This window comes from Lepisosteus platostomus, chromosome 5 (genome assembly GCF_059453375.1).
Source record: "Lepisosteus platostomus isolate fLepPlt1 chromosome 5, fLepPlt1.hap1, whole genome shotgun sequence".
In the NCBI taxonomy this organism is placed as follows: domain Eukaryota; kingdom Metazoa; phylum Chordata; class Actinopteri; order Semionotiformes; family Lepisosteidae; genus Lepisosteus; species Lepisosteus platostomus.
In genome coordinates, this window is record NC_142615.1 from 40864135 (window position 1) to 40877788 (window position 13654).

Genomic DNA, 13654 nt, shown 5'->3' on the forward strand with positions numbered 1-13654 from the left:
CTGGTCTCTATCAGGCTTTACAATGTCAGGGGCAGTGAGACTCAGGGGCAGTGAGTCAGGGGCGGTGAGACTCTACACTGGGCACTATCAGGTGACACAGACCAGCTCAGTGCTGTTAACCCCCACTCTTCTGTCCTTGTGCTCCTCTGACCAGTCCAGACTGGGCTCATAATCATTATACACACTACACACAGGTTATACATTATTTTGAATGTATTTCTATTTAAATAATCTTGTATTTCTACCAAATTGTGGACATTTTACTGGAGTTATTACAGTAAACTACCAGCTTTCTATAAAGTCTAAATAATACTGTACCTCCCTGTATTCAGCACTAATCATACTTGTATTTATAAAGTATAAAAAGGGTTAATTGAAGCGCGGAGTGAAAAGAGAAAAACACACTCTTGTGTAACAGTGTTGTGAGTTCAGTGAAGTGTGGTTGCAGTGTGGGGAACTGTCCTGTTCAGTCGTGTGTGTGTTACAGAGTGTGAGACTGTTTTTAAACGGGACAGTGTAACATCACCTGTAATGAGTGTAGGATGTACGAGAATGAGAGGAAGATCCGCGATACCAGCTGCAGTTCTCCTGTTCTATAAGAACCTCTGGAAACGCTCCCATATAGTTACTAACTTCTTAGAAAAACTTTTAAAAAAGGGATCCAGTGTGAGTTTATCCTCTCAGCGTGCGTCTCTGACTGCAGCCAGCACAGGAAGGGGCCTGTGTGATGTCACCAAGGCCAGGCTGTGTGGGACTCGCCGTGCAGGAAGTTGACTAGGGGGGTTGTGGGAATTGTAGTTCGTAAGTAGTCGCTATTGCCTGGTATGCTGAAGCGCTCAAACAGGGTTACACTTAGAGCAAACTTCCTGCCTCCATTAGGAATTTATTTAAACAGCCGTGGGTGAAAATACCAGGCTCATGTAACTGCTGTGGTACCGAAATACAATATGAGGTATTAATAAATATTTATATATAAACTGTAGGCTCAAAGAAGCTTAAAGAAGCTGAAGAGATATTAGAAAATGTAGTTCACACTGACGAAGTTCACTTGTATTTAATACAGTCTCGTTTTAATAAGTTTCCCTGTTTCTCTGGTAAATCCGGGTTTTACTGCTCATTTCAAAGAGTTTTCATTCTTTACATTTCATTAGTGTGAAAGACGCGACCCCGTACTGGATACAGCGCATAGAAACTGGACGGACCTCTGTTCACGACTATAGACACTCAGGATAAAGAGTTAATTAACTGTAATTAATGTCATGAGCTGTAATGAGTCCCGGTGTCGGAGTAACTGTAACTGATAACAACACAGACAGTATTATATTAGTGAGAGTAACAGTCAGATCAAATATTTTCTAATAAAATGGGACATCACCCGACTAATCCATTACTGTTATTTTAAATTGTTTTCTTGAGAGTGAAGTAACGGGCCTTTTTAATCAGAAAGTGTTGCTGTAAAAAGCAAAGTTCCCGGTTTTTATACTCGTCCAGAAACTCTCCCCGCTCTGACCTCTCCTCCAGGTCGCTTCTAATGTGTCTGTTCTGGCGGGTTTCTGTCTAAAAACACGTTATAGGACTCCCGTCTCATGTGGAGACACGTGTGGGGTCGTGTCAGGGCAGAAGTCCCACATTGTAAACCAGTTTAAACTGGGACTGGGTACAACCCGGATCAAGACAAGAACTGAGAGATTCATCAATCAGTTTCAGGACTCTATCCCATTGGTGCCCTTTTCTATATCTCTGTCCTGTTTCCTAAAAAAACCCACTAATACCCTGTGTAGGAAAGAAGACTCGCTCGTCACTCCTGTTCTGTCCCGGTGTTGCAGTCAGGGGCGGGTTAATGAACACGCAAGATTTGAATCCCATTGATACTATATAGAAGGACTTGAAGATTGTGGCTCAGGATGCTCCCTATCCAACTTGACAGAGTTTGATGGGAAACACTGGGCAAAAATCCACACAACCCCAAAACATAGGAGAGTTCAATAAATAAGCTCTAATTTCAATTCCAATCCAAAACACAATGGAAAAGCTTGTCAAAGCATCTCAAATGAAAAGGTGTCTGGTAAGACGAAGGTACAGACTGTGCAGTCAAGCAGTGACTTTTACACTCTGAAAATTATTGAAAGTGTATGAGTCTCAATGTTTATAGTTACTTGAATTTGTGGGCGGAACACAAAGTACAGTGTTTTAACATTATTGTATGTAGGTATGGAATCTTCCCCAAAATAATACAACTAAAACCTATATTATATTGTCATACTTCGTCATATGAAGTTCTTGATCACAAATTGTAATTTCTCGACAGTAGGGAAAATAAGTTTACTCTTTGCTGTCACCAGACTCTAAGAGGTATTGTGTATGTGTTGATTGGTTCTAGTGTTCTGTCAATTTGTCTGGGTTTCTCTATCATTCTGATCTACACAAACAGGAAATAAAGTGCACCGTTATACACACGTAGTATGTCTTTGCTGTGTGTACTGGTTATAGAAATTCGCCTTACTTCCAAGAAGTCACATGATTCAAAACACCTTCCAATTATGGTCTGAAGAGTGAAGCAGATCTACTTTGAAAGATCGGTAGATTGACCTCATGATATGAGTACAAATGGTTTCTCGTGTTATTTTCCTCAGGCAGTGTTCTGATTATTTTAAAGCACACAGCATTCGATAAGCAGAAGAAGCTGATGCTGTGATGCCCATTAACTTTGTTCTACAGCTTTTTGTTTAAAACTTAAAGTGTTCAGTTTAAGGGTGGAATGAATTTGACTTTGTTCTTAAGCCACTAACGTGTCACTTTGGCTGTGTGCTTAGAGTCACTGTCATGTTGGAACATGAATCTTCACCCCAGTCTTAGGTCTTTTGCTGACTGAAGCAATTTCTCATCAGGGATGTGCCTGTATTTGGCTCCCGGAATCTTTCCCACTATCCTGCCAGGAGCTTCAGGCACTGAGAAAAGGTCTTTGAACAATGCTGCCACCACTTTGCTTCCTTGGGTACAGGTTGTGCCAGACATTGTGCTTTCAGGATAAAGAGTTTAATTTGCGTTTCATCAGACCAAAGATGTTTTCAGTTTGCCTGCTTATGTTGCCTTTTTTTCAGGAGCACAGCCAGGCAAACATGCTGAATTTGAGCTGTTTCTGAAAGCATCCACCCACAAATTTCAGTATGTAATTTTTACTCATATATATTCCTAAAAAGTCCATAGGCTTTTATTTCATTTGTATATTAGAGCAATAACATGTTATAATAATGCCATACAAACTACCGCAATGCTGTTTTAATTGAATAATAGTTCTTCTTTTCTTCTTAAAAAGGTTAGTGGTTTCCAATTCTCTGCAGTTGAAACTGTTTCCAAGACATGAGGGATGTACTGTATGCTGACTTCATGAATTTGCTCCTCCCCTCAGTAAAGGGTATAAAAAGGAATTTTGCTTCTTACAAGAACTAAAGTCTTTCAGATTCTGAGACTGAGAAGAGAACCCATAACTCCTAAAACTTTTCTACTTTGGTAAGCTCAGATTCAGATATTCTGGTTTTATTTTATTCTTATTCTACCTTGTGATCGTTTCATATGATATAAATTTAAAAAATAAAGCAAATTTTATTCTTATTCTTTGCTCTTTGAATTTTTCCATTCATAGATTTTAACATGTACAGTATGTTATTTTAAGATTTGTGAATACTTTAAAAGTAAGCATTTACTTGCAAAACAAAACTGACCGACTTAATGTCTTACATATACAGTACAGTACCTTTTCTGACTTACTTTGAGCTTTGAGATATGTTGGATGATTTTATTTTTTACAGCTATAAGTTATTGCATACATTAATACACTTTTTCCTAATCTGGAGCCATACAGTATATGCTGATGTTAAAAACTCCCAGCATCCCTTTATTATTACAGATAAAGGCTAAAAGGCATGCCTAACTATCCCTATACAATGCATGAAAAGAGGTCACTTTTAAACTTTTTAAAGTTTTAAAGTTTCTAACAAACGTTCACGAGGGATAATATAATTAAGATGGATTTTCCTTGTATAAAGTTTCAAAATACTATATGAAATTCTTCTTAGTTTGGTATTTTAATAAAATGTGAGCTTCAAGTATGTGCACAAACATACACTGACATACATGTACATGTCTGAAGAATGTTTGTAGAAGTGTTTAAAAATCTAGACGAAGAATGCCTGCTCATGTCTTTGTGGTCTAACAGCCATGTTTCATGCCATTTCACTGGAGATGTGTAGTTCTCTGGTACAAATTTGTCTAGCATCTCTGGGGAGACTAACTTAACGTCTCTAAACCTTCCCAGAGCATTGAATGTTTAGGACCAGATACCCAGTTTCCCAGATGTTAAATGTGTTATTTTTTATATTTATTATCTATATTAATTTATTATCCGTGTTATTCATTATCTCCTCTGAGACTATTTGATGTTTTGTTCCTTTAACTTCCTCTTCTACCTGAAGGACATTTTCATTAGAATCCCCAAGCTCTTCTCTCTGAGGCCTAGACTCAGGTTTCCATATTTCACCTAAAAGCTCTCAATTCACATTTTACCATCTGATGTCCTTCTAACTGTGTGCCTCAGAAACTGTTGCCTCTCAAAATGTTGCTCTAGTGTTAGGAATCCCTGGTGGATACATACAAGGATCCTGTGCAGACGCAGGAGTGAGTAGCTGACAAGGCAGGCGAACAATCCAATCAGATAGGCAAGTTCCTGGTCCAAAGGAAAAGGGTGTATCAGTAACCAGGAAGAGCGATAGAAGCGATAGAAGCGAACAACCCAAAGCAAGAGGCCGTGGTCAAAAGGGGTAAGTCGTAATCTGGGGGCAAACAGTCCGAGACGAGAGGCGAGGTCCAAAGTCAAAAAGGCAGAAGGGGAGTCCAGAATCCAGAATAAATTAATTCTGTCTTATTAACAAGCATTACCGCTATATGAGGTACGGGGGGAAAACGCCAGGTAGAGCTCTCAAGGAGTAGACTCAATACGGAGCAGCGGGAAGCAGGTCAGGATGGTATAAATAGCACGGTAGAGCGTTTGCAGGTGTGTTAACGTGTACACATCAGATTAAGATAAACTGTACTAAGCTTTGCATTATTTACTAAACAAGTTAATTAGGAATATGATTCTGAAATATACCTATTTAACATGTGAATATGAAATAAATATGCTTCTGCAGGAAAAGTAGATGGCAGTTGTTTTGATGTGCTGGCAGCTGATTACTAACAACATTGCTTTTGTTTTCCTGGGTCAAAGTGTAATGAGTTATGCTTTCGATCTAGTATTAACCCAATTCCTTGACAGTTTTGTTGTTTTTCAGCAAATGTGGGGGGAAATATGATTTATAAAAATGGGATGAATTTAAAGAGAGGTATTCCTGTCACTTAAGTTTCCTGAAAGATAAGAATGACATATTACTGCCCCTAGCCCTTAACTTCAATTAAGGTAATATAAGGACTTAATTAATTAAGAATTAAGTAATAATTACAGGTTTGCAGGATTACAGTGGTATAGGATTGATGCAATACTCCTTATCATTTCAAAAGGTAGCTTTTTTGAACACCACTACCTTGTCCTCAACTGGCAACTGCACAAAAGAAGAGAGATATAAATCAATCTCTTATCTGCAGTAAGGAGTTAAGAAGGGAAGGGAAGGTTTTGGGTTGAAATCCCAGGTGAGATGCTGTGATTCTACTCTTCAGCAAGATACTTCACTTGAACTGAACAAGTAAAATATCTGTAAGTCACTTGGGAGAAATGTATTAACCAGACAAATACATTATTTTATACGGAAAATTGTCACTAGAAGGATGTGGACCTGTTCCATGGTGCCCTCTTGTGGTCTGTATTGAAAATTAAAAGGCTGACTTCCAAGCCAGGTGGGAAGTACAGTTAGTGAAAACAAAGGTGAAGGTTCATCTGCTGTCCTTGTGTCACAGGGGAGGGAAATAATCACCAAACATCCACACCAGATCTGCTTCTTATTTCATTCCTTGGCATTTGTCTTGGATTTACTCTGACACCTGGCCCAATCCATGTACGTGGAAGAAGGAGTCTCATGACAGAGGAAATACATCAAGAACAGACATTGACATTGTCGGTGTTTGCTGAATCCGTTCATAAAGTTAAAATCAATTACTCATTGGGAAAAAATTGCTGAACCTCTAAACGTAGTTGTGATTTGCAAACCCTTGCAAATAATTGTATGTGTTTATCTTTTCTAGGATCCAGAATAAGAGTTCTTCAACAAGCTCAACTTAGCTGTTCAGCAAGCTTACTGCAACAGTTTACAGCAACAACAGAGGTTTATTTTTTCTATTGAATTATACTCATCGATGGCATATTTCAACGCACATAATTCTAATGAAAAGTAAGAGACTTGTATCTCTTGTTGACTATAAACATTTATGTTGTTTCATGGTGCATTTGCTATTTATAATGAGGTATGTTGGCAACTATGGGTCAATTGCAACAACCTAAGTGCTCACTTTAATTGAAATTGGTGTGTATAAATGTGAACTCAAAGGCATTTGACTGAAACAAAATGTAAAGAAATGTGCAAGAACTGAATACATTTTCAAAGAACTGTAGTTACAATGAAATTCCAGCAATTGTTTATTATTATTCATTATTTAAGCACCTACAGTAAGATGGCTTTTGCTTTCTCTAAGACAAGCCTATGTGAGTATCCCGCAATGACATATTCACTAAATTCAAACGTGCATTAAGATGTGAAAAAAAGAAATTGAACAATGAAAATGAAAGACTTGAAGCTCTCGTGAACCTTTATGTTAAAAGAACCATGTTTTTTTGCTATGTTCTCTAAATATTTGCTACTTCTATATTCATTTTGAATTTTTTTTAATTTATTTTTTAGGAGAGCACAAAAAGAAGAAAAATGTGCACATCCACATCATCTATATAAAATCATTAATGAAAGTACAGTGAAAACACATGGATCACCACAAGTTTACTTACTAAAGACAAAAACTGAGGATCTTAATCCGAAGGGGATGATCAGAAGGTGTACCTTTGGTAAAAATGACCCAAGGATCAGAAACAGGACAATAATGATGGTTGGAGCCACAGGCTCTGGGAAATCCACCCACATTAATTCAATAGTCAATTATATCCTGGGGGTTAAACAGGAAGACGACTTCCGGATTGAAATTATAAATGAGAGCATAAAGAGCAAATCTCAAGCTGAATCTCAGACCACAGCAGTTACTGTTTACAAAATCAACAAACAAGACAATTTTAGAGTTCTATTTTCCCTGACTATAATTGATACTCCAGGGTTTGGAGACACTAGAGGGATTGAGCAAGATAGAATTATCACTGAAAGTTTGCGCGAGCTGTTCAAATCGCCACGGGGTGTTCACATGATCGATGCGGTGTGCTTTGTGGTCCAGGCATCACAAGCCCGTCTCACACCTACCCAGAGATATATTTTTGACTCTATCCTGTCAATATTTGGAAAGGACATCGAGAAAAACATCATGATAATTGTAACATTTGCAGATGGAAAACCTCCTGCTGTTCTTGAAGCCATAAACGCTGCAGCTATTCCTTGTATTAAAGATAAGAAGGGTAAACCGGTTCACTTCAAGTTCAACAACTCTGCCCTGTACTCTGTTTGTAACAGCAAGAAACAATCCAGTAAAGACAGCGATGATGATGATGACAGCTTTGACGAAATGTTCTGGAAATTAGGTGAAAAAAGCATGAAAAGATTTTTTGAGGCAGTGAATGAAATGGAGCCAAAGAGTTTGCAGTTAACCCAGGAGGTTCTGAAAGAGCGCAAACAGCTGCAGGCCTGTGTGGAGGGACTGCAGCCCCAGATCAATGCTGCATTAAATAAACAAGAGGAGCTCAGACGGACTTGGCAAGAATTCGAAAAAAACAAAGACAAGATGGAGGAAAACAAAAATTTCACTTACACAGTACCGGTATCAGTGAAGGAAAAGAAGGACACGGACCATTACTCAAATAACTGCAACCACTGCAAAATGACTTGCCATGACGACTGTTCCTGGGCTATTGTCCTAAAATGATGTGATGTAATGGAGGACTCTGAATGTACAGTCTGTCCTGGAATGTGCAGTGTGGACCTGCATGTCAGAGAAAAAGCAAACTACATCCAGACAGTAAAACATGAGAAACGCACCTATCAAGAACAAAAAGCACAGTATGAGCACGCGTGCGGGGCTACGATGAATGCGGAAATGGTGTTAGCAGAATTGCAGCGTGATTTGGATGAAACCGAAAAGAAAGTCGAGATGTTGCTTCAGAAATCACATGAGTGTGTAAGCAGATTAGAAGAGATTGCGTTGAAGCCCAACCCTCTGTCTGCAACAGATTACATTAAGCTCCTGATTTCCAAGGAGATGGAGGAACATAAACCTGGATTCAAGGAGAGAATTGGAAATCTTCAGAAGAAGAAGGAACAAGCTCAAATAATTCAAAGTGTTCAGAGCCTGTGTTGTGACTGAAATCTCCCCATCTCAACTGAAGACATCTCTCCCCGAAAAGAAACCAAGCCCCACTTTTCACAGACTGATCATTAATGTGTAGGCATGCATACAGAAATGAACCTGGTTTAGTGAAGTTTAGTGTCATAGAGAAGGTCAGGCTCACTGACAGTTTCTTTGCCCTGGTCATTCCTTACAGTGGGGCTAATAGTGGAGTTGGGATATTTATTGTTCCAACTTCAACAATGTTTGTTTTTTATTTCCATTTTTTTAATAAATTAAAACACATTATTTCCATTTTTTCCAATTTGTATTTCCTATTTTTTAATCAATTCAAACCATCACATTGTACTTATCAAGATGGAGCCAATTTTAAAAATAGATATGAATAAAAAACATTTCAAAATGCCTGAAATGAAAGTCGTGTTTTTGTGTTCATTGTGAAAGTGAAGCCTGGATGCATGACTGGCTCACAAATAAGAATCAGCCCAAGAAGTCGTGTAATGATGGACAGAAGCAATAAATGACACCTGAAGAAGCTCCACAGCCGACACATTAGGTCTCTTTTCTTTTCAGCACAGAATAAACCCTGTTTATAAACCTTCCCCTGTTCCTTCAAAAGCAGTAAGAATCACTGACAAGCAAGAGAAGACTTTGTGACATCAGTCGATGTGAAAATTGAATAAGGCCAGTGGTAGCTTTTGTCCCAGGTGTTCGACTGTTCTCCTACCAAAATGGTCGATGTGTCAATGTGGACCTGGGAGTTCAATTAGGACAATGGCAGTAAACTTTGCATTGTTTTTTGTAAGCACCCATCCATTAACCGCTGGGGTTTCTTTCTCCATTTTGACTGGTCTCACTGCCTTTTCACAAAGACCAAGACAAAACTAAAGAGAGCATAAAAAAAATGATTTGATAGTTTAGTTCTCATACTTCAGGGCCGCGAGTATCAGAAATAAATGAGATGAGACAGAATCCACCACATTAGCTGATAGACATTGTTTCAGAGAGACAGGTAAGATGGATTTAGGGGGACGTGGAACACTATACTGTATATATACAGTGGTGTGAAAAAGTGTTTGCCCCCTTCCTGATTTCTTCTTTTTTTGCATGTTTGTCACACTGAAATGTTTCAGATCATCAAACAAATTGAAATATTAGACAAAGATAACACAAGTAAACACAAAATGCAGTTTTTAAATGAAGGTTTTTATTATTAAGGGAAAAAAAATCCAAACCTACATGGCCCTGTGTGAAAAAATGATTGCCCCCCCTGTTAAAACATAAATCAACTGTGGTTTATCACATCTTTGGAAAGCTGAGTTCAATTTCTCTAGCCACACCCAGGCCTGATTACTGCCACAATCAAGAAATCACTTAAAAAGGACCTGCCTGACAAAGTGAAGTAGACCAAAAGATCAGTCTGAAGTAGTCAAAAAATTCAGTGTGACAAACATGCAAAAAAATAAGAAATCAGGAAGGGGGCAAACACTTTTTCACACCACTGTATATAAACTGTAAGACAGGCTATTCAGGTACAGGAACTTTAGCAAGAGGAATCAAGTCCCTGAATCTATGTGGGTCAAACTCATTAAAAGCCAACAAATGCAGATATATATTATGATTGATTATGATTCCAAAAAAATTTTCATAATAAAACAACTCTTGTGCAAAACATTAAGCATCTGATGGGAAACTTCAACATTTCCAGCATAGACTATGAAAGACCAATAGGAATTTCAACAGCAGAAATTGAAATAAGAGACATGTTTAATGACAGATTTCATACCCATAAGCCAGTGCTTGCTTTGATCTTTTCTTTTCAGATAACCAGGATGTAGTAAGGCAAGCAGAGGTGAAAAATCTGGAGATTTAGGATACTATCATCAGAATTAGTGTTCTTTGAGTTGAGTGCAAAATAAAAAAAAAACTACATTTCTGGAAGCAGGCTTTGAAAGAATAAGACAACATTTAAGAGATGTCAAATCTGATGTGATAGGAATGAAATCAGTGGAAAATGGATAAAGAGATTCTACTTAAAGAACACATGAATAAAGAGAATAGCACATGTGACTAAACCTTAGACCCTGTTGCAAGCACTTTCAACTGTAAGACCCAGACCATGTGTCACTGATACACCAGGTATGAAACAGGTCCTGTGATCTGGTGGTAATCACCACACCAACCTTGAGTGACACTGTTCTCTGAAAACACAATCAGGCTAATGTGATAATTAACACAATGCTTAACAGCCCGAATTCAAGGTAGCGGTAAGGTTGATTTTTGTGAATTCAAATCAGGACTGCTTCGTTTTATAAAAATAGGGGATTTTATTAGGAACACAATGATACAAACAGAAAGGCTTATGGAAAGAGCTGGAGAACTGGAAGGAAAGGAGATAATTAGAAAAGTGCAAGTTGCTAAGATACTACAGATGCTGCCATTCAAAACAAGCAGGCGATACCGCATTATTTTGCGGTGCGCTTGACGCAGTGTACTGCAAGTTACGGTATTAATACCGTATATGCTCGCATAGTACCGCATGATACCGCATGATACCGCAAGTAAAATAATAGTATCCGGAATTTCCGCAAGGTGGAGCTAATAAAGCTCAACCTCTCATGTTTGACACCACCAAAGTCTTTACTGAAGATATTACTAATAGTATTTATAATGAATGACCTTGGACAAGCTGTAAACTCAAAGTATTGCCCTGGTCCACATTCTTTTTTTCATTGACCGTCTTTGTAAAAGTAACACCACAGCATTTCGTTGATCCAATCACACATTTGTTTCCAATCATGCAAAGTACAGTAATTTTTGAGAATCTCCAATTCACCATGCCTTTCACATGCTCATAAAAGTTATTGATTTAGGAACATAAACATATTACTGTATGCAAAACTGTACTGTATACAGTATGTACAGTATATGTATATTTAATGTCTTTACTGTGCCCGTTTAAGTATTGAATATTTATATGGAATTTTACCACTGAAGGGAAATCTTAGTAGCTGAGCATAAAAAAGAATAGGAGCATAATGCGTGTGAAGGCCATAAACGATATTAATTTTGGAACATAAACATACAGTATTACAGTATATGGCTGGTCTCGGTACTTTAAAGAAAAAATACACACCAGTATTCCATTTCACCCTAAACATTTTAAGCATTGAAGTCTTTAACTAACATGTGAAATAACGTGTGTATAAAAAGTGGTAGTTTTAAGCTTTTCTGTGAATACATTCGATACTGGAGCAAACAAGCATACTTTTAGAATTTGATTAATAGGGAATATAATGTTGAATTGCGTATCTAAAGAAATTAATTACAATTTAATTATATTCATGTACAAGAATATAACACAAGAAAAGTATATGCTGTTTCACCACTCTCCATGCAACTGTTCTGGTAGTTTAGGTGCTGGATTAGTAACCCCCCAGGTTGGCTGTTCAAATCTAGCCAGTGCTATGACATTTCTTTGAAAAAATAGAATAGTAATATTATGGACAATTAATTGACAATAAATATAGAAAAGCACATATTAAAATTGGGAAATTTGGTTTCAAAAGTCCTCATATCAATGATGCCTATACTGTTTTCCTCTATAGTATGCTAATCTATTGTAGTGCATTCGCACCCCTCTTAGGCTGCGCAAACGATCTTTTAGATTTTTATAGAGAAATAGAGGCTGTACAGTATGCGTTATAATATAAACATTTACTGTCAAACTTTAAATCAACAATTGAACCATAACCATAACCATAAAAAACCATAATAACGAACAACCAACAAAAACAACCATATAAACATAATACCAACCAAAAACATATATAACAACCACAATACAAAATCAAATATATCAAACCATTAAAGCAAAACTTTCCTCCAATTATCAACAAATCTCAATATCTTGTACGAATTATTCAAAATACAAACCAAAAACAGCCTGCAAACTCTCTCAAATTCTTCCAATTATCATAATCCCACCCCTTATGCAAAACCAAATATTTTTATAAATAAATATAACCAAATAATTCACAAATAGCCAGAACATGTAACGGCACATTCCCAAATAGACCTAATTTCCATAGTCCCGCCATGATGCAAAACCATCATCCCTCCCCTGTTCTAGTCAATTAAGCTTCCCCCTCTTTTACTTCTTTTTCGGCACCTTCAATTTTATCGCTCCCCCTTTACTCTCACCATCTGATTAAGAATGAATAAAAGCATTTTATTAAAAACACGTTTGCGTTTGTCTGGGTGCTGACAAAGTAAACACTCTCTATCTCTGCTGGCGTTTGTAATCGTTTTTATTTTTAAATACATTTTAGCAAAGTCATGTATTTTAAAAATCATACGTTTTCTATATTTATGTCTTTATTTAGTGGTTTCATTAGTGACAAAGGCTAAACTTTCTCGGAAAAAATGTATTTTATGTAAACCATGTTTGCTATTAATTCATTTAGGGCTTACTGACAGAATTGCTGTTTTTTATGCATGCCAAAAAATTTCGGTGCCGTCGTCTCCACTTTAAAGGTACCCCTGTGCTGGAAGAATTTGATCTCGGACCGTTTCCCCAGCGTACTAATATAGGCACATCCCAGAATTTTGACTTCACTGTGTAATGAAGAAATTTTATTTGGATTCCCATGGACAGTACCTTATACACATATCTTTTTCTGTTGTCTTTGTTGATCTCTTGAGGATCCTTGTGATATTTTGAGCTTTCGTTGAATGATAAAAGTGTCGCAGTTTAAATAATTTTCGTTGTTAGAAATTATGAAACGCTCTGTTAAAAGCAAGGGAGTTTTTCTATCTGTTATAGTAAAAGAAAATGCCCGACGAACTAGGGATTTAACAGTTTTTCAGTGCTTGTACAATCGATGGAAATGTTCAAATAAATGTGCTTAAGAAATAAAAAAGTTATTCCTTTATCATATTGGCTAGCTAATGTCCCATCCTTGTTAGTTAGGTCAACGAAATGCTGTGCTAGGTGTTACTTTTTGTCAATGAAAAAATAAAGTCTTTTCATTTAAAATGACGGTTGCAAATAGTGTGGACCAGTGTAATACTTTGAGTTTTACTGGTGGAGCTCATACAGCTGTCTCTGGATATCTTGGTCAAATATTCGGCTAGTGTGTATTGTCTGTTTAGGGTTCTGTAGCATTCCACA

At 37.3% G+C, this 13654-nt stretch overlaps 1 pseudogene across 1 annotated transcript; it reads left to right on the forward strand.

The window, feature by feature from the left end:
* The first annotated feature begins 3549 nt into the window (after window positions 1-3549).
* Window positions 3550-8892, forward strand: LOC148666566 (uncharacterized; annotated as a pseudogene). The gene is made up of 2 exons (XR_015936928.1): window positions 3550-6377; window positions 6885-8892. The product of XR_015936928.1 is annotated as an uncharacterized LOC148666566 (transcript).
* Window positions 8893-13654: the final 4762 nt, after the last annotated feature.